General features: G+C 45.1%; 1 long non-coding RNA gene across 1 annotated transcript; it reads left to right on the top strand.

Annotated features, from left to right (window-relative positions):
- Positions 1-547: 547 nt before the first annotated feature.
- Positions 548-18,772, top strand: LOC120991350. The gene is made up of 3 exons (XR_005776636.1): positions 548-559; positions 6,012-6,015; positions 18,637-18,772. It is a non-coding gene; the product is annotated as an uncharacterized LOC120991350 (long non-coding RNA).
- The last annotated feature ends 1,001 nt before the right edge of the window (positions 18,773-19,773 follow it).

Consider the following 19,773-nt stretch of genomic DNA (forward strand, 5'->3'; position numbering starts at 1 on the left):
AATGGAACTCAAATTCCCTACCTTATCTGGGAATCTCCCTCACGTCAGACCCACAAAAACTGTACAGTGCTAATTACACCCCACTAATACAAAAAAGCAAAGACCAACTGCTCTCCTTAACTCTACCCTGGGTTTCATGGTTGGGTAGGAAAAACCTGCTCCAAACATATGTAATGCCTAAACTACTGTACCTGTTACAGATGGTCCCCATCCCACTCTCAAACAGGTTCTTCAGACAGATCAGAACCATATTTATATCATTCCTATGGAAAAACAAAAAAACAAGAATTGCATATGACAGGCTGATTAAAAGCCAAAAACATGGAGGATTTGGTCTGCCTGACTTACCAACATATTACAAGGCTATTCAGCTAAAGAGATGGCTGCAACTCTGCACCCCGAACTATAAAACTATAAGCTCAAATATAGAGCTAGCCTTTATGTCTGACAGACAAATTGCAGGTCTTTAGGGACTAAATGACACTGCTGACATCCCAACCGGTCTAGCGAGGGGACCCTTCTTAACCTTCCGCTCAATTCATACACAAACTCCCCTTTTGTCAGTCCCACCCAGATGCCTATCGGCAGATTATATCCTTAACAGATCCACGCCCACGGCACCTCCCTTTTGAAAACTCCTTAAAGACGTGTCAATCCATTCGGTCCTGACAACGAAAGGATCCCAAGACTCGCCCATTTTCAGCAGGCTATCAAGCCATAGGGACAGGCAACTTCCTGGCTAAATCTGAACTTGAATGCTCCTGTAAAGCATTAATCACTAAATTTACCCCAGCCCAAGATCCTACATGGTTTGAAAGATTGGCACTGGGCCCAGCTACCCCCAAGCATCTTATCTCCACTCTCTATAAGACTTTAAATTCTCCATCAGAACAAAGTACTCCTGCTTATATGAATGAAAAGATGAATCCAGCATCGAAGTTGAAAATATTATGGGTTTCTTTATTCAATATAGTACAGATCCATACAGTGACAACATCACCTCAGTGTTCCAAGTGATCGTCTACGCGTTTCGAACAAACGTGTTCTTAATCATGACTGATCAGAATTCCAAATGGCGATGGCTATAAGGGCTGGTCACAACTACTCCTCCCATCTCCAGGTGATGATTAGAAGCAGTAGATTGCGACACACCCGAGCCAGAGCCAATAGGAAAATCTGAAGTTAAAATTGTGTAAAAACCAAATACGTGTACTATTCAGGCTCTTAGGTCTAAATCAGGAATAACAAAATAAATAGACAAGTCTCACATATAAAGATGGAAAGAATAAATTCCTGAAAAACCGCATAGTCTGAACAGTGGTTTCCAATGTTAAAAACAGAACAAAAAATGCAAATCAAACATGGCAGATATATCTTCATAATTGCTCCTCTGAATGAAATAAACAAATAAATGTATAAGCATACCAGGAATGGACTCAATACTAATATAAATACATAAGTTCTTTTTTCAAGTTCAAGCCATTCGTATGCCTCGTTTTTAATCAAAGAATCCAAAAGGCTTCCCTCTGTATTAGTCGCTTTTGGAAATTACCCCCTCGAATAGAAGGTAAAACTCGCTTGATTCCAAAAGCGGAAAAAGTTAGTAAGCTCCTATCATGCACCGAAATAAAATGCCTCGCTGCATTCGAAATATTGACATATGAAGAGTTGGTGACATAATTTAAATGTTCCAAGATTCTGTTTTTCAACCTTCTTATAGTGCTCCCAACATAAAGGAGGTCACATTGTGTACATCTGATAACATAAATAACCCCAGTGGTGTTACAGTTTATATAAGACCTGATGGGGAAAGTTGAAGTGTGTTCTGAATCTGTAACGGTCACGTCCACACACACACAGGGGGAAGGATAGTGACTACTGCGCTCCACCCTCACCCCTGGCCCTGCCTACTTGCCTCACGAGTCCTGATCACAAGGGATAACTGGACGACAGTCCCTTACTTAGGATATGTGCAGGGAAGACAGACAGGACAAAATACAGAACGGACCGGGTCAGAACCAAGAGAGCTACGCAGTACAAAGGGTTAAGCAAAGAATGGTCAGAAGAAGCCGGGGTCAAATACCAGGAGAGTAGAGAAGTACCAGAGTCCGCAAAGAGTAGTCAGGTGGGAGCCGAGGTCACAATACCAGGAGGGATGCGCAGTACAGGAGGAGCAGGCAAAGGATCGTCAGGGAACAGGATCAGGTGAGTATTCAGTAGTCCAACAATTAGCCAGGAACCTAGAATTAACAGGCAACCTGTGGCCAGCAGGCTGCCTGTATTTATAGTGGGGTCTGAGGGTCATGTGACGTGGCCAGCGTCACATAACCGACAGACAGACAAGTTGAGCACCAAGTGATCAGTTCGGCGCTCAAGGCAGACCTAAGAGCAGGGAGCCTCCCAGCTAGCAAAGCCGCCCTGGTAACCAGGCCAAACACAGATCCTCGCTCCCGAAGCTAAGCAGCAGGTCTGCGGCTGATGGGAGACCGAGTGCGCCTTTGGCGCTCCGTGACAGTACCCCCCCTTTTACGAGGGGCCACCAGACCCAAGACTTCAGGCGATGGCCTTTCAGGGTGTTCTAAATGAAATTTTCGAACAAGTCTAGGAGCATGAACCTCCCTGGCGGGTACCTAAGATCTCTCTTCGGGTCCATACCCCTTCCAGTGAATAAGGTACTGTAAGGAATTACGCACTCTCCTGACATCTACTATCTTAGACACCACATACTCGACAGCATCACTAACAAGAACCGGCAAAGGCGAGGGCTTTCAACAGTACAACAGGTTCAAAATACTTTTTAAGTAGAGATTTATGAAATACATTAAGAATGTGGAACGACTCAGGCAGCTCCAACTTAAACGATACCGGATTAATCACCTCTGTGATCTTATACAGTCCAATAAAACGAGGAGCAAATTTTCTAGAAGCTACCTTGAGAGATAGATTCTTGGAGGACAACCATACTTTATCCCCAACCTGAAAGTTCACCCCCTTGGAACGTCTCCTATCGGCCTTGAGTTTTTGAGAACTTTGAGCCTTTTCTAGGTTCGATTGAACCCGGGCCCAAACTGTGCACAGCTCGGAGGAGAGTTTAACCGCTTCAGGGTTAGAGGAGGAGACGGACGACCCAGAATGAAAACGGGGATGAAAACCATGGTTACAAAAGAAAGGGGAGACCCCAGCAGAAGAATTGACACGGTTATTCAGAGCAAATTAAGCCAACGGAAGGAATTTGACCCATAATTGCTGGTCATCAGCAACATACAACCTCAAGAATTGTTCCACAGACTGATTAAGGCGTTCAGTCTGCCCATTACTCTCAGGATGGTAGGCAGAAGAAAAAGACAATGAAATTTTACATCTTTGACAGAAGGCCCTCCAGAATTTGGACACAAACTGCACACCCCTGTCAGAAACAATATTTTCCGGGATGCCATGTAAACGAACAATCTCTCTCACAAAAAGGTTTTTGCATTCGGAACCATCTTGCTAAACCTATCGACCACTACCCAAACCACAGTCTTACCCTCCGCCAGCGGTAGGTCAGTTATAAAGTCCATCGAGATATGGGACCAGGGTCTACTGGGAATGGGTAGGGGTCGTAGGTTACCAGCAGGGCGAGTCCTAGGTGTCTTACACCTGGCACAAACCTCACAGGCTGACACGTAGGACTTGACATCCCTGGTCAAAGTGGGCCACCAATAAGATCTAGAAACCAGATCCCTAGTCCCCTCAAAACCCGGATGTCCACAAAAGGCAGAAGCGTGACACTGCCCCCACAGCTGGAGACGAAATTGTACGGGAACAAACAACTTATCTGTTGGGGTGGATGCCGGTGCCAGATGTTGTTCAGCCTTAATGCGAGCCAAGATATCCTGGGTTAGAGCCGCTAAGAAGATGTTTGCTGGTAGGATGGATTTAGGCGGTGCCTCAGTGGGTTGAAAAGCATGGAAGCTCCGAGATAATGCGTCTGCCTTCACATTTTTACTTCCCGGCCTGAACGTAATGGAGAAATCAAAACGGGTAAAAAAACAGAGCCCATCGGGCTTTCCGGGGATTCAACCTCTTAGCAGACTCAAGAAACATTAGGTTTGAATGGTCAGTGACAACAGTTACCCGATGCCTTGCCCACTCCAAAAAATGCCTTCACTCCTCAAATGCCCATTTAATAGCCAGCATCTCCCTATTCCCTATGTCGTAGTTTCTCTCTGTGGGAGAGAATTTCCTGGAGAAGAAGGCACACGGTCTCAGGTTAGTGAGGCTAGAAGGACCTTGTGAAAGGACTGCTCCTGCGCCGTCCTCGGATGCATCCACCTCCACAATAAAGGGTTTCTCCTGATCAGGCTGGATCAGAATGGGAGCGCTACTAAATGCCTTTTTTAATGTTTCAAATGAAGAAATGGCCTTGGTAGACCAATTCTCCAAATCCGCCCCTTTCTTAGTAAGGTCGGTCAATGGTTTAGCAATTACAGAAAAATTCATGATAAATTTACGATAGTAATTAGCGAAACCCAAAAACCGTTGTAAGGCCTTTAAGGATGAAGGCCTTACCCATTCCTTAATTGCCAAAACCTTACCAGGATCCATCTTAAAGGCGTGAGGAGTCAGAACATGCCCTAGAAACAGTATCTCTTGTACACCAAAGACACATTTCTCTTGCTTAGTGGATAGCTGGTTCGCCCTCAACACCTCTAATACTTGTTTGACATGAGACACATGAGATTCGAAATCAGGAGAGAATATCAAAATGTCGTCAAAATAGACAATAATAAATTTACCTAAGAATATCGTTCATTAAGTTTTGGAACACAGCTGGGGCATTGCTGAGTCCAAAAGGCATCACCTGATATTCAAAGTGTCCTATTGGAGTATTGAACGCTGTCTTCCATTCGTCTCCCTCCTTGATTTGGATTAGATTGTATGCCCCTTTCAGGTCAATCTTGGAAAACCAGGTTGCCCCCAGAACCTGGTTAAATAAATCCGGAATCAATGGGAGAGAGTATCTATTTTGGACAGTCATTTTATTTAATCTCCGGTAATCAATACAAGGCCTAAGACCACCATCCTTCTTCTTAACAAAGAAAAACCCTTCTCCCATAGGAGAGACTGAAGGTCTAATATGCCCTTTAGCAAGGCTCTCCTTAATATAATCTTCCATAGCCTTGCGTTCGGGCTTAGAAAGATTATAAATTCACCCTTTAGGAAATTTGGCACCCTCTATTAGCTCTATGGCGCAATCATAAGGTCTATGGGGGGGTAGAACCTCTGGAGTAGGGGATGAGAATACATCAGAATATTCCTTAATAACTGAGGGTAATGTATTAGACCTTACTGAAACCCCAGCCTGGACCACGGATAAGCATGAGTCACACTTAGGTCCCCATTTCACCAACTCTCCTTTGGACCAATCTATTGTGGGGTTATGTAAACGGAGCCAAGGCAACCCTAGTACCACCTCATCCGGTAGGTTCTCCAGGACGAAAAGAGAACATCTCTCGGAGTGGCACATACCCACGGTTAGAGAAATTTCAGAGGTACATGACCTCACCGTACCACCAATCAGGGGAGTAGCATCAATAGCCATGACATGGATAGGTGTAGGTAAAGCAAACATTGGAATACCCAATTTACTAGCATATTCAAAGTCAATAAAGCTGGCCGCTGAACCAGAATCAATAAAGGCCTTACCCGGCCACTTATTAACCCCCAGAGAAATTGTTATGGGTACCAAAAGCTTACATTTAGAAAAATCAGGATGTACCTGGTCTTTAGGTTGTCTTGCCTTAGGAGACTTTTCAGAGAGGACCCTCTTAGGACACTTGTTGATCCAATGGCCAGGATCTCCACAGTAGAAGCACTCTATGCGTCTGCGACGAAGATTACCCTGGGTAATGCCAACCTGCATAGGTTCCTCGGTGGAGACCTCAGTGTTGTCCCTGGAAAAGGCCTCTGGCTGGACCACCATCTGAGAACAGAACTGTCGTTCTTGTCGTATCTCTCTAACTCGTCAGTCAAGTCGGACAACTAGGGTCATCATCTCCTCTAAGGTCTCTGGAATTTGATAACTGACTAATAGATCTTTTAAATTATCAGACAGACCAGACCTAAACTGACTCTTCAGGGCCGGTTCATTTCATCCTGAGGGGACACACCACCGTCTGAATTGGGTGCAATACAACTCCGCAGGGAGATGGCCCTGAACCAGTGCCCTAAGAGATGGCCCTGTCTGGTTCGTCATAGAGGGTACCCAGGGCCTGAAAAAAAAACTCCACAGAAGTTAGACAACTGGCCCCAGGAGGTAACGAGAATGCCCAATCCTGGGGATCACCCTGTAGTAGAGAAATGATAATACCCACACGTTGGCTCTCGGGACCGAAAGGACACGGGCGCAAACGGAAGTAGAGTTTGCAACTCTCCTTAAAGGAGAGAAACCTCTTCCGGTCTCCAGAAAAGGGTTCTGGGAGCTTGATCTGGGGCTCAAAATGTGGACTGGATGGCTGAGGAGTAGAAGAACCTTGCCCTAACTCAAAAGAACGTTGTTTCTCTCCTAGCTCCTGCACCATCTGTGTCAGGTTAGAGACATGGTCAGTTAGGGTCACAAGAGGATTCATAAAACAGTGGTTATTGGGCCTGTTAATCTGTAACGGTAACGTCCACACACACACAGGGGGAAGGATAGTGACTACTGCGCTCCACCCTCACCCCTGCCTACTTGCCTCACGAGTCCTGATGACAGGGGACAACTGGACGACAGTCCCTTACTTAGGATATGTGCAGGGAAGACAGACAAGACAAAATACGGAACGTGAACGGACCGGGTCAGAACCAAGAGAGCTACGCAGTACAAAGGGTTAAGCAAAGAATGGTCAGGAGAAGCCGGGGTCAAATACCAGGAGAGTAGAGAAGTACCAGAGGAGTCTGCAAAGAGTAGTCAGGTGGGAGCCGAGGTCACAATACCAGGAGGGATGCGCAGTACAGGAGGAGCAGGCAAAGGATCGTCAGGGAACAGGATCAGGTGAGTATTCAGTAGTCCAACAAATAGCCAGGAACCTAAAATTAACAGGCAACCTGTGGCCAGCAGGCTGCCTGTATTTATAGTGGGGTCTGAGGGTCATGTGACGTGGCTAGAGTCACATGACCGACAGCCAGACAAGTCGAGCACCGAGTGATCAGCTCGGCGCTCAAGGCAGACCTAGGAGCAGGGAGGCTCCCAGCTAGGAAAGCCGCCCTGGGAACGAGGCCAAACACAGATCCTCGCTCCCGAAGCTAAGCAGCAGGTCTGCGGCTGATGGGAGACCGAGTGCGCCTTTGGCGCCCCGTGACAGAATCCTGGAACATTTTGGTGGGCAGGACATAACCGCAAGTTTTGCAGGGATAACTGCCGTGCACCGTGTGAACCCGGTATATTTTAGCCAGGTGCTTGTCTCAGTTCTCTTTGGAATGGAAGTGAAAAGTGAAGGGGACAGTGAAGAAGCCAGCGTGTCACTACCAGAGCTTTGAGACGTTCTCACAGCTCTGTTTCTCCACCCCTGTGATGATGTCACTACTAGAGCTTGGAGAAGTTCCCTCTGCTCTGTTTCTCCGCCCCTGTGTTGAGGTCTTTACTTCCTCCCAGCTGTCCCTCCTGTGTTTGATTTCTCTGCCTTTAAATCACCCCTCCTCCTTTGTAGGGTGTGGATTATACTTTTCATTTGAGCTGTATCTCTCGCTTGAGTATCTTCACTTGTGTGTTATCTTTCTATGGACCTGAGTTCTGCTGAAGCAAGTACTTCGGATAGTGTCTGCTGACTTTGGATCTGTCTTCACTGCTGCTGCAGCTCCTTCAGTTAAGTGTGCAGACATTGTGTGTTTCTGTTTGTTTTCTGACTGGATCCGAGGCGACCCCGGTTCCGTCTATATTCTGAGCAGGGCACCGGTGGCCGTGCTCCTTCCACTATTGTAGGGGTTACAGTGGTCATCAGCCTTAGGTACGCGGGCATGTCTCGATCCACCATTTGGATCTGGACATGTGCTTAGCAGCATAGGGAGAGCTTTTAGGGTCTGACAGGGGTCACCCTTTATCCTCCCTAGTTTGGGTCCGGTCAGTAGCTTATTCACTGTGTATGCTCTTGTTGCTCACATACAGACGTGACATTATAATCCACCATAACCGTCCTTTTTGACATGGATCCGCTTTCTAACCTGGTTGACCGTATGCAGGGTCTTTCTTTGGAGGTAGCGGATCTCCGTCAATCTATGACTCAGCTTCATGCATTGGGCTATGCTCCGGCCCATGGAGTCTGTTGCGAGCCAAAGGTCTCACTTCCGGAAACGTTCTCCGGGGGCAGTGAGAATTTTGTTCGCTTCAGAGGGGCATGCAAACTCCATTTTTGCTTGTGTCCCCATTCCTCTGGTAATGAGGAGCAGAGGGTGAGGATTGTCATCTCCCTGCTCAGGGGTAATGCTTGGGCTTTTTCGCTGCCATCGGGGGATCCCTCCCTTCGATCCGTGGAAAGATTTTTTGTGGCCCTGGGGCAGATATATGATGACCTGGATCGTGTTGCTCTGGCTGAATCCAACTTACGTTTTTTATGCCAGAACAAACTGTCTGCGGAGCTTTATTGTTCTGAATTTCGGAGATGGGCAGCTGATTCAGGTTGGAATGATGCTGCACTCCGGAGTCAGTTCTGTCATGGTCTCTCAGAGAGATTGAAAGATGCGTTTGCTTTCCATGAGAGACCAACGTCCTTCGAGTCTGCCATGTCATTGGCGGTACGCCTTGACAGGCGTCTAAGAGAAAGAAACGAGACCTCTCTGTCCAGCCATTGTCAGTCTAGGGGCAGTGGTGCGGACTCATTCAGTGTGCAGGGGCCTCATCCTGTCTCGGTCCCCTCTGAGGAGGAGCCCATGCAGCTAGGTCGACTTGCCCCTGATAAAGGAAGATTTAATCCTCAGAGAATGGTGTGTTTTTGTTGTGGGGGCATAGATCATTTGGCAAATGTTTGTCCGTCTAGGAAATTCATGAACTGTACTAAGAGTGATAATAAGAGAAAAACTTTAAAAGGTAAATCATCAAACTCTGCTTCATCTGCTACTTTGGGCAAAGTTGATGTAGGAATTGATGTTTTTCCTCTGACCTGCAGTTCCCGTTTTCTCCTTTCTGCCAAGGTGGCGCTAGAGAGCAAAGTCATTTCTTGTGAAATTTTTGTCGATAGTGGAGCGGCCGTCAATCTTATTGACACTCAATTTGTAGCCATGCATGGTTTTCAGGTTTGCACATTAGAAAAGGATATACCTGTTTTTGCTATTGACTCTGCTCCACTCTCACAGAGATCCCTGAAGGGCATTGTTCACAATATCTGTAGGTTAGCTGTAGGTGACACTCATGTGGAGGATATTTCTTGTTTTGTCCTTAACGGATTGCCTTCTCCTCTAGTTTTGGGGTTACCCTGGCTCACTAGACATAACCCCACTATTGATTGGCAAGGAAGGCAAATAAATGAGTGGAGTGAGTTTTGTAGAGAGAATTGTCTCACAGCGACTTTGGCAGAGCTGTCTACTAAAACTGTGCCATCATTTCTCTCTGATTCCTCGGACGTGTTTTCCGAGAGCGGTGTTCAGGAGCTACCTCCTCACCGGGAGTTTGACTGTCCCATTAACCTCATTCCCGGCGCCAAGCTGCCAAAAGCACGCCTCTACAATCTCTCACAACCGGAAAGAATCGCAATGTGAACCTATATCTCTGAGAGTCTCGATAAGGGGCATATTCGTCCCTCAAAATCACCTGTTGCCGCTGGGTTTTTTTTTGTTAAAAAAAAAGATGGCTCTCTGAGACCTTGCCTAGATTTTAGGGAGCTGAACCGTATCACTATTCGCGATCCCTATCCCCTTCCTCTGATCCCGGACCTCTTCAACCAAATTGTTGGGGCCAAGGTTTTTTCCAAATTGGATTTGAGAGGCGCGTACAACCTAGTCAGGGTCAGAGAGGGGGATGAATGGAAAACGGCCTTTAATACCCCTAACGGGCATTTCGAGAATCTCGTTATGCCTTTCGGCCTGATGAATGCTCCGGCCGTCTTTCAGCATTTTGTTAACAGTATTTTCTACCATTTAATGGCGAAATTTGTATTGGTGTATATTGATGATATTTTGATTTTTTCCCCTGATGTTCAGACCCATCAGGATCATCTTTTTCAGGTTCTGCGGGAAAATAAATTGTACGCCAAGCTGGAGAAATGTGTTTTTATGGTATCGGAGATTCAATTTCTGGGTTTTCTCCTCTCTGCTTCTGGTTTTCGCATGGATCCGGAGAAGGTCCGTGCTGTGCTTAAGTGGGAGCTTCCTGAGAATCAGAAGGCTTTGATGCGCTTTCTGGGTTTTGCGAACTATTACAGAAAGTTCATTTTGAATTATTCCTCTGTTGTCAAACCCCTCACTGACATGACAAAAAAGGGGGCGGATTTTTCCTCTTGGTCGGAGGAGGCGCTTGCAGCTTTTTCTAAGATTAAAGAGAGTTTTGCGTCTGCTCCCATCTTGGTGCATCCCGATGTTTCCTTACCTTTTATTGTTGAGGTGGATGCTTCCGAGGTGGGTGTGGGTGCGGTATTGTCCCAGGGCCCTTCTCCTGCCAAATGGCGACCCTGTGCCTTTTTCTCTACAAAACTCTCCCCGGCAGAGAAAAACTATAATGTGGGAGATAGGGAGTTGTTGGCCATCAAGTTGGCTTTCGAGGAATGGCGCCATTGGTTGGAGGGGGGCAGGCACCCTATCACCGTTTTTACCGACCATAAGAATCTGGCGTACTTGGAGTCGGCCAAGCGTATGAATCCGAGACAGGCCAGATGGTCTCTGTTCTTCTCCAGATTCAATTTTGTCGTTACATTCCGCCCTGGGATCAAAAATGTGAAGGCTGATGCTCTCTCTCGCTGTTTTCTGGGAGGAGGAAACTCCGAGGACCCGGGTCCCATTTTGGCGGAGGGGGTAGTTGTTTCTGCTCTGTATTCTGATTTGGAGGCCGAGGTCCAGGCTGCCCAGACTGAGGCACCTGCCCGTTGTCCTTCTGGGAAGTTGTTTGTGCCTCCTGAGTTACGTCACAAACTCTTCAAGGAGCATCATGATACTGTTCTTGCTGGTCACCCCGGGAGTAGAGCCACGGTAGATCTCATTGCTCGGAGATTTTGGTGGCCGGCTCTTCGTAAGTCTGTGGAGGGTTTTGTGGCTGCTTGTGAGACGTGCGCTCGCGCGAAGGTCCCTCGTTCACGGCCTTCAGGTCCCCTTCTCCCGTTACCCATACCTTCCCGTCCTTGGACACACCTGTCCATGGACTTTATCACGGATCTTCCTCGTTCCTCAGGGAAGTCGGTGATCCTGGTGGTGGTGGACCGTTTTAGCAAGATGGCTCATTTCGTACCCTTCCCTGGTTTACCCAATGCTAAAACGTTGGCGCAAGCTTTTGTCGACCATATTCTTAAATTGCATGGCATTCCCTCTGATATTGTTTCCGATAGAGGCACACAGTTTGTGTCCAGATTCTGGAAGGCTTTCTGTTCTTGCCTGGGGGTTCGGCTGTCCTTCTCTTCTGCTTTTCACCCGCAGTCGAATGGTCAGACTGAACGTGTCAATCAGAATCTGGAGACACATTTGCGCTGTTTTGTGGCAGAGAACCAGGAGGATTGGTGTTCATTTCTCCCTCTGGCTGAGTTTGCTCTGAACAACCGTCGTCAGGAATCTTCTGATAAGTCACCATTCTTTGGTGCATATGGGTTCCATCCGCAGTTTGGGACATTCTCGGGAGGGGCTCCTTCTGGTTTGCCTGAGGAGGAGAGATTTTCCTCGTCTTTGTCTACCATTTGGCAAAAGATTCAGAGTAATCTTAGAAAGATGAGTGAGAAATATAAGCGTGTGGCTGATAAGAGACGTGTGCCTGGTCCGGACCTGAATGTGGGTGATCTGGTGTGGTTGTCTACAAGAAATATTAAACTGAAGGTTCCCTCCTGGAAATTGGGTCCCAAGTTTATTGGGCCTTATAAAATCTTGTCAGTCGTCAATCCTGTTGCCTCCCACGGGTTTGGAAGATACATAATGTATTTCACAGATCTCTCTTAAAACCATATGTCCAGCCCACGGTACCCTCCTCTTTGCCTCCTCCTCCGATTTTGGTTGATGGCAATCTGGAGTTTGAGGTTTCCAGAATTGTGGACTCTCGCATTGTCCGCGGTTCTCTTCAGTACCTCGTTCATTGGAAGGGTTATGGTCCTGAGGAGAGGATGTGGGTCCCGGTGTCGGACATTAAAGCCACTCGCCTCATCAGGGCATTTCATAGGGCTCATCCTGAGAAGGTGGGTCCTGGGTGTTCGGAGTCCACCCGTAGAGGGGGGAGTACTGTCACTACCAGAGCTTTGAGACATTCTCACAGCTCTGTTTCTCCACCCCTGTGATGATGGCACTATTAGAGCTTGGAGGAGTTCCCTCTGCTCTGTTTCTCCGCCCCTGTGTTGAGGTCTTTACTTCCTCCCAGCTGTACCTCCTGTGTTTGATTTCTCTGCCTTTAAATCACCCCTCCTCCTTTGTAGGGTGTGGATTATACTTTTCATTTGAGCTGTATCTCTCGCTTGAGTATCTTCACTTGTGTGTTATCTTTCTATGGACCTGAGTTCTGCTGAAGCAAGTACTTCGGATAGTGTCTGCTGACTTTGGATCTGTCTTCACTGCTGCTGCAGCTCCTTCAGTTAAGTGTGCAGACATTGTGTGTTTCTGTTTGTTTTCTGACTGGATCCGAGGCGACCCCGGTTCCGTCCATATTCTGAGCAGGGCACCGGTGGCCGTGCCCCTTCCACTATTGTAGGGGTTACAGTGGTCATCAGCCTTAGGTACGCGGGCATGTCTCGATCCACCATTTGGATCTGGACATGTGCTTAGCAGCATAGGGAGAGCTTTTAGGGTCTGACAGGGGTCACCCTTTATCCTCCCTAGTTTGGGTCCGGTCAGTAGCTTATTCACTGTGTATGCTCTTGTTGCTCACATACAGACGTGACACAGCGTGGGAGACCGTCTAGCTGCCACTCTATAGCCATCCTGCAGTAGGCCATGTAAAATGTCATCTTCATGTAGAATCGACATACATTCCGATACCACCTGTTTAACCTGCTGGAATTGGTTACTATACGTAAGAACCAAGGTAGGCAGGTTATTGCGATCTTTCCCACCTGCTGTATTCTCACCGTCCCCAACCTTATCACTCCTCCCGAAGAGTAGTGTCTTCCGATTTTTCATCTGTGCTATTTTTTCGGCTCTTTTAATCATCCAACTAGGATAGCCCCTTGCCAACATACGTGACGTGATGGTACGGCATTCCATGGCCGCATCATCACTACAGTTTCTTCTGGCACGCAACATTTTGCCTACTGGTATATTAATAGTATGCATGGGATGATGGCTATTAGCTCTCAAAATCGCATGGAAGTGAAAAGTGAAGGGGACAGTGAAGAAGCCAACGTGGGAGACAGTCTAGCTGCCACTCTATAGCCATCCTGCAGTAGGCCATGTAAAATGGCCATTTTGTCCATTACCACCACTGCGCCCCTTACAACTTGAGATTTACTTATTCACAGGACAGGTCCACGATTAATTTTCTCGATCTAACTCTTATAGGTATCCCCCATTCGAATATATATTCATCTTCTTATCGTAAACGGGTTCCGGGAATGCGATTTTGAGAGCTAAAAGCCATCATCCCATGCATACTATTAAGTCTATTCCGGTATGCGAAATGTTGCGTGCCAGAAGAAACTGTAGTGATGATGCGGCCTTTACCATGGAATGTCGTACCATCACGTCACGTATGTTGGCAAGGGGCTATCCTAGTTGGATGATTAAAAGAGCCGAAAAAAATAGAACAGATGAAAAATTGTAAGACACTACTCTTCGGGAGGAGTGATAAGGTTGGGGACGGTGAGAATACAGCAGGTGGGAAAGATCGCAATAACCTGCCTACCTTGGTTCTTACGTATAGTAACCAATTCCAGCAGGTTAAACAGTTGGTAAAGGAATGTATGTCGATTTTACATGAAGATGACATTTTGCATGGCCTACAGCAGGATAGCTATAGAGTGGCAGCTAGACGGTCTCCCACGCTGGCTTCTTCACTGTCCCCTTCACTTTTCACTTCCATTCCAAAGAGAACTGAGGCAAGTAACTGGCTAAAATATACTGGGTTCACACGGTGCGCGACAGTCATCCCTGCAAAACTTGCGGTTATGTCCTGCCCACCAAAATGTTCCAGGATTCAGAACACACTTCAACTTTCCCCATCTGGTTTTATATAAATTGTAACACCACTGGGGTTATTTATGTTATCAGATGTACACAATGTGACCTCCTTTATGTTGGGAGCACTATAAGAAGGTTGAAAAACAGAATCTTGGAACATTAAAATTATGTCACCAACTCTTCGTATGTCAATATTTCGAATGCAGCGAGGCATTTTATTTCGGTGCATGATAGGAGCTTACAAACTTTTTCCGCTTTTGGAATTGAGCGAGTTTTACCTTCTATTCGAGGGGGTAATTTCCAAAAGCGACTAATACAGAGGGAAGTCTTTTGGATTCTTCGATTAAAAACGAGGCATCCGAATGGCTTGAACTTGAAAAAAGAACTTATGTATTTATATTAGGATTGAGTCCATTCCTGGTATGCTTATACATTTATTTGTTTATTTCATTCAGAGGAGCAATTATGAAGATATATCTGCCATGTTCAATTTGCATTTTTTTGTTGTTTTTAACATTGGAAACCACTGTTCAGACTATGCGGTTTTTCAGGAATTTATTCTTTCCATCTTTTTATGTGAGACTGGTCTAAATATTTTGTTATTCCTGATTTAGACCTAAGAGCCTGAATAGTACACATATTAAGTGCACGTATTTGGTTTTTACACAATTTTAACTTACACTAATGTTAACTTCAGATTTTCTTATTGGCTCTGGCTCGCATGTGTCGCAATCTACTGCTTCTAATCACCACCTGGAGATGGGAGGAGTGGTTGTGACCAGCCCTTATAGCCATCGCCATTTGGAAATCTGATCAGTCATGATTAAGAACACATTTGTTCGAACCGCGTAGACGATCACTTGGAACACTGAGGTGATGCTGTCACTGTATGGATCTGTACTATATTGAATAAAGGAACCCACAATATTTTCAACTTTGATGCTGGATTCATCTTTTCATTCCTACAAGTTCACGGTCTTACCAAGGTTTCCGTGCATCAGGGAAGTAGATTCAAGGGATAGAGGCAGCAGGTGAGCTGGATTCTGTCCACAATTTGTACTCCTGCTTATATTAGAGCTTGGGAGAGGGATTTGACAATCACTCTTTTAGCATCTGACGTAGCAAACTTCCATAAGAAATTGCATGGCTTCTCTCGGTGTGTAAAAGTCCAAGAGCATTCCTTTAAAACCATGACGCGTTGGTATAACGACACCAGTAAACTTCATTGGATGGGACTAAGGAGTTCTAACCTATGTTAGAGATGTAAACAACACGAAGGGTCCCTGGGACACATAATGTGGTCTTGTCCCAACATCCGCGCCTTTTGGGACCAAATAGAACAAACAATTAATAAGATCTGTAAGTCCAGCATCCAGCTCGCACCGTCATCAGTCCTATTGTGGCTGCCCTCCCCCACCTGGAAACCGTCGATATCAGAGCTACCAACAATATTGGTACAGGCAGCAAGGCTACTGATTCCAATGTACTGGCTCCAAACAGAACCTCACCCCTTGGAGCAGTGGTTGTCTAAGGTTGCCCAGATATGCCTGATTGAGGAATTGGCAAGCTGGGCAGATATGTCACATTCGAAATATACCTTCTTGTGGCAGCCTTGGAGAACTTACCGCAACCAAAAACCATCATAAACGCAAATACACGTGACACCGGACATGAGGGGATCAAATGCAAAAAGGCCTCCATGCCAGAAACCGTTTGTTGTTCACTCTTTTTTCTATTTATCCTGGTAACCCTGGGAATTCCATCTTCATACCACGAGTTTACCTAGTTGAGTGTTCTGATTGTTTAATCTCTGTACAACTCTGCAGTGACATGTTGAAGGGTCACTCGATACTCACTGCCCCCACTCCCCTTTTCACCTCCCTATATCCCTCATTGTCTCCCTTCTCCCATTTCCACCTCGCTCCCCAATTCCCACCTCCCCTCTTTTCCCCTCCTTTGTGAGGTTTAAAACTTTTGAGTTATTGAATGCTCATATCATTGTCGCTTATTTACCCTGTGAAAACGTTGTATTTCAATATAGTCTACTGAAAAACTCTTAATAAAAAGAGATTTGTTAAAAAAAAAAAGTTATGGGAGTCAAAACATGGTGATGTAAAAAATAAAAATCTCAAAGTTTAAATTAGTTTTTCCACTATTTACACATAAAAAAATATATACATATGGGGTATCATTGTAATCGTACTGATGCAGAGAATGAAGGGCATGGGTCAGTTTCGCCGTAAACAAAACCCGTAAAACGGTGGAGGGATTGCTTTTTTTTTCCAATTCCACCCCATTTAGAATTTTTTTCCTGCTTCCCACTACATTTTATGCCATAATTAATGGTGGCATTAGAAAGTACAACTTGTCTCGCAAAAAATAAGCCCTCATACAGCTATGTGACTGGAAATATAAAAAAGTTATGGCTCACGAAAAATAGGGAAGAAAAATGAAAACGCAAAAATGAAAAAAATCTCTGGTAGCCAAAGGGTTAAAAGATGCCTTCAGCTGCCAAGCGCACATGTAAAAGGTCAGCCATTTTCATAGGTACAAATCTGCTGACAGATGCCCTTTAAACTTTCTATCATCTCATCTTTTATGCATACAGCTCACACTCGTCATGCATTTATCATGTTGCTGTTCATCTATACGTTTGCAGATTTGCAAATATGTATGGAAGCACTAAAGACCTACAGGAACACCTGGCGTTTTACACCTAGATTTTACAGTTTTCATACAGTCCTGGGAAAGATCTACAAAGACAACCTCATAGAAGAAATGTAGCTTTCTATGGACTACAGCTGATGCCAAATTTACAGCACATGCACAGAGAATGACGTGCCAGGAAGCAGCCAGGATCAGGTTACTTTTCACAGAATACATTTTGTTAAATACAGAATTTTATATACAGTATATATATATATATATATATATATATAATTATATATTTTTTTTCATTGAAGAACAAAGCTCTTTTGTGTCCATATGACTGATGATAATTATGGGACTTTGTACGTTTGTAAGATCCTTTGAAATATTCATTGTGTAACCTGGAAACAATTTGGGACGACTCATCGTATTAGTGCCTTTTGGAGGTACTGTACGCAGTAAAATGATGTTTTTGTGCCATAATCACATGAATTTTACTTAAGGGATTTGGAACAAAAAAAAAATGGCTCTTCCTGGCTGAAAGAGGTTAAAGAGGAAAAAACTGGTTTCATAACGGAGGACCTTGCGCAGAAGAAGAAAAAAAAAAGAAAGAAAAAATTGATCTACGTAGAGTGTTATACTGTACAGACATTGTGGGGTCATATGGAGATCATAGTGTAGCATCAGCACTTAGCTGCTTGACACAACCGAGCCCAGCAACGTCTATTTATCTCAGTGAATCCTACATCTCACTGTGTAGAAAAAGTTCTCCTTCTGAGTTGCAAAAAACATTTTTCTTGGTTAGATGTTCAGTTATTGAGTGAATGTATATGGCTTTAAAAAAAAAAAAAAAAAAAAATTATAAATGCCCCAACATGACACGTTCTCCCGATACATTATTCTACACTTCTAAATGTTCCTCTCTATGTCCTACAGAAGAAACCAGAAATTAAAGGCGGTTTTTAAGGATAAAATATTGATGACCTATACTCGGGATAGGTCATCAATATCTGATCCGTCGCGATCAAACACCCCTGCTGATTAGCTATGTAGAGGTCGTGATGCTTTGGTAAGTCACATGGCTTACGTGCAGCTCAGTCCCATTGAAGTGAATAGAGCTGAGCTGCAATACCAAGCACAGCCACTATACAATGTATAGCGCTGTACTTGGTAAGCTGTGAGGAAGCCGCAGTGCTCACCGAAGCGCTGTCGTTTCTTCAAAAGCTCATTGGCGGCTTGCCGGAGTCAGACTTCCACAGATCGGATATTGATGAACTATCCTGAAGATAAGCCATCAATATCGAAAACCCCTTTAGGCCACCTGCATGTTGCAGAATACGTGCATTTTTTCTGCACCGACTCCCATGCAGAAAAACCGCGGCGTAATACAGTACTAGCAAAGTGTATGCGATAACACAAATCTCGTGTACACTTTGTGGATTGTTTCCGTGCAGAAATTAACCTGCCGTGTGGATTTCCTGATCTGCATTATGTCAATTATGTTTGTGGTTTTAGCTGCGGATTTCATCCTTCAATGGAAGGGTAAGATCTGGGACAAAACCGCATCTGATCCGCACCAAAAATCCTCCATCCAAGCACAGTGAACGCATAAAAGAGACGCACAAATTTCTTTGCAGACTTATGTGCGCTTGTGCAGCGTATATCATTTCTTATATAATTGCAGATTTTGGTGCGGATTAGATGCGGTTTTGCCACGGATCTCATCCTTCCATTGAAGAGTGAAATCTGCAGCTAAAACCGCAAACATAATTGACAATGCTGCAGATTTGGAAATTCGCAATACAGGTCAATTTCTGCAAAGAAACAATCCGCAATGTGTACATGAGATTTTTGTAATCTCATACAATTTGCTGGTACTGTACTACACTGCATGGAAAAAACAATGTATTCCGCAACGTGGGCAGGTGGCCTTAAAAGGGAAAGTCAAATAAGCATTATTATTTATTTAAAAGCGCCATTAGTTCTAAGGCGCTGTACATCAAGAGGGGGTTACACATACGTAATCTAAAAATAGAAAAAAATAATTAACAGACTGGTACAGAGGGGGGAGAGGACCGTGTTCACATGAGCTTACAATCTACAAGGTAAAGAACATAGTAGGTGAGGGTAAAAGCTGCTCATCTGGCTGTGTGGTGGCAGCATGCTCATTGCAGGTGGTAGGCTTTCCTGAAGAAGAGGTGGGTTTTCAGGTTACTTTTGAAGGTTTGGATGTTGTGGGAGAGTCTGAGTGCACGCAGCATTGTCCTGTTGTAAAACCGCTCCTGGGACACTTTGGAAAAATGGCTGTATCATTGGTCCCACAACCAAATCTATGTAGCACAGAGCTGTTACTATACCATACATTATGCGACCTCACACCATACTCCCGGGAGAAGGGATTATGAAGGCCTGCACATTGCGTTGCCCACACTGGCTATCATTGCGTCCCTGAGAAAAGTTTGATGTGTTGAAGAGGATAGACCTCCGTTACCATCTTTCTGAGCACCATGATAGCCTTGGAATGGGCATCTGGCTCATAATGTGGTGCAAATGCCTTCTGATGGTTTGCTTAGACACTGTTTGCTGCCTATTGGCTTGCGATGAGACATCCAATTCAATTTGGACATCATTGGCTTGGATTGTGATGTCCAGTTTCACTTGCTGTACAGAATGGATCACTATGCGCCATTCTTGTAATCACACGATCCTTCCATGCAGAGGTTTGTCTTTGTGCATCTCTTGCTGTCATTCCAGCTTGTGGTTGTTCTCCTAACTATCAGGGCATGCAACGTTGAATGGTGCTGACATCTCGGTCTAGAAGCAAAGTGATCTTCTGGAATTATAAATCAAGATTCATGGATTCTGTCCCTCTCAGTT

Source organism: Bufo bufo, chromosome 2, assembly GCF_905171765.1.
Source record: "Bufo bufo chromosome 2, aBufBuf1.1, whole genome shotgun sequence".
NCBI classification, from domain to species: domain Eukaryota; kingdom Metazoa; phylum Chordata; class Amphibia; order Anura; family Bufonidae; genus Bufo; species Bufo bufo.